Source organism: Cupressus sempervirens, chromosome 2 (assembly GCF_028749045.1).
Source record: "Cupressus sempervirens isolate cs-2001-9-10 chromosome 2, ASM2874904v1, whole genome shotgun sequence".
Lineage (NCBI taxonomy): Eukaryota > Viridiplantae > Streptophyta > Pinopsida > Cupressales > Cupressaceae > Cupressus > Cupressus sempervirens.
In genome coordinates this window covers 267,510,734-267,512,499 of record NC_143119.1, presented here as the reverse complement: position 1 = coordinate 267,512,499, position 1,766 = coordinate 267,510,734, and the positions used below count along the sequence as shown (strand labels likewise).

The window sequence follows — 1,766 nt, the reverse complement described above, 5'->3', positions numbered from 1 at the left end:
GCCAAGTGAGCAGTCTTAAAGCATCTACTACACCTAAAAGGAAGCCTTTCATAGTCCAAGCGTTGAATCAAACTACCTTAGGAGTATCAAACTTAAACTCTGCAGAAGTCCCTTAGAAACCTCAATATCAACTAAAATGCAAGCAAGGATAGAATGAAAAACATCAAAAGATTCAACCTCCACCATCATAAACCTAGCCCACTTCCTTTAAAAGAGAATCAACTCATAGATAAAGGGTAAAGGAGTATGTCTCAATTGGACATTTTGTTAAACGTTTCCAAAAAGTGGGGTGGGGAGAGGAGAAGTATGCCATGACTCAGCCCCAAAACATGTTTCTATCCATAGCATGGTCAAATTTCATAATAAAGGAACCCATTTCTATAAGGAAAATATGGACACTACCAATAATGATAGACTCCCAATGTTTGGAAATCCAATTGGAAAACTAGGCCAAAAAACCCTTAAATAGGCAGATCGCATCATGAGTAAACATAATAGAAGCAATATGAGCAATTTATGTTAGTGTCTCAGGGCCACCCGAACATCACACACTAAAGGAAAAATTAACCTTAGAAAAAGAAAGTCAACTTTGACTATTTAACATTTTTTATCTATAAATTAAGCTTAGTGTGTGATGTTTGCAGATGTCAGTATCACAAAAGATGCCTCCCAACTCCACAAGGACGACCTCCAATACAAGATGGAGAAGGCTTCATGGTGGCGAGCCATCAACACGATCAGCTCGTAAAAAGCATACGAGTATAATCCAGACCATTGATATTTAACATGCCTAACAATAAAAATGGTTACTTCCGAGCTGCCGGAATCGAACCAGCGACCTAAGGATTTCCAAGGGATTTGAAATCCCACTACAGTCCTCCGCTCTACCAACTGAGCTAAGCTCGGATGCTTAGTTTTACAACTTATAGTACTCTACTAATATCAGTCTATCATATTGATAATGGTTCTAGCGCGACAGAATGTCATGCCCGATACGAAGAATAGAATATTAAAAAACACGGGCAAATCACACCGGCGGAAATAGTGACTGAGTAAATTTTACAAATGTCAGAAGTGGGGTTTGAACCCACGCCCTCGTTAGAGGACCAGAACTTGAGTCTGGCGCCTTGGACCACTCGGCCATCCTGACGCATTCAACTAAAACAAATTTATTTATTATTGTATTTCCATTATTACATTGAAAAACAAACTTAATGAAATGTCTTTAAATTGTTACACTTCACAAGAGCTATCATATTATGTTCTTTCTAGCATTTTCATGATGGATCATGTAGTATGATCCAAAACGTTGATGTAAAAAATTAATTTGAAAGCATTAACTTAGATTGTGGAAATAATAGATCTAATTTTGTATTATGTGAGGTTAGAAGGTGAACTTGAAAGAATGTAAACTTAATTTGTATAACATTGAGTTTAATAGTTAAAAGAGAAGATGTAAATATAAGATTAATATATATTTTTATGTAGTAATATTGAATTATTTAGTAAGAGTATATAAAAATTATATTTTATAATAATGAGGGGTAAAAATACATACTATTAAAAAAACACACAAATATATATAAATTTTATTTTGAGTACCATAAATTTTCTTTCTTATAAAACTAAATTCATTTTTTAATTATTATTTAATTTTTCTAATATTATTTTTTAATTATATATAATTAATAATATTATATATAATATAATAATATGAATAGTTATGATGATATAATTTATTTAAATAATTATAATCTAAAGTTTTA

At 32.2% G+C, this 1,766-nt stretch overlaps 2 non-coding genes across 2 annotated transcripts; both read right to left on the bottom strand.

Annotated features, from left to right (window-relative positions):
- Window positions 1-811: 811 nt before the first annotated feature.
- TRNAY-GUA (transfer RNA tyrosine (anticodon GUA)) lies at window positions 812-906 on the bottom strand. Its single transcript has 2 exons — window positions 870-906; window positions 812-847 (listed from the first exon to the last, which is right to left on the bottom strand). It is a non-coding gene; the product is annotated as a tRNA-Tyr (tRNA).
- A 160-nt stretch (window positions 907-1,066) lies between these two features.
- TRNAL-CAA (transfer RNA leucine (anticodon CAA)) lies at window positions 1,067-1,150 on the bottom strand. Its single transcript has one exon. It is a non-coding gene; the product is annotated as a tRNA-Leu (tRNA).
- Between the last annotated feature and the right edge of the window lie 616 nt (window positions 1,151-1,766).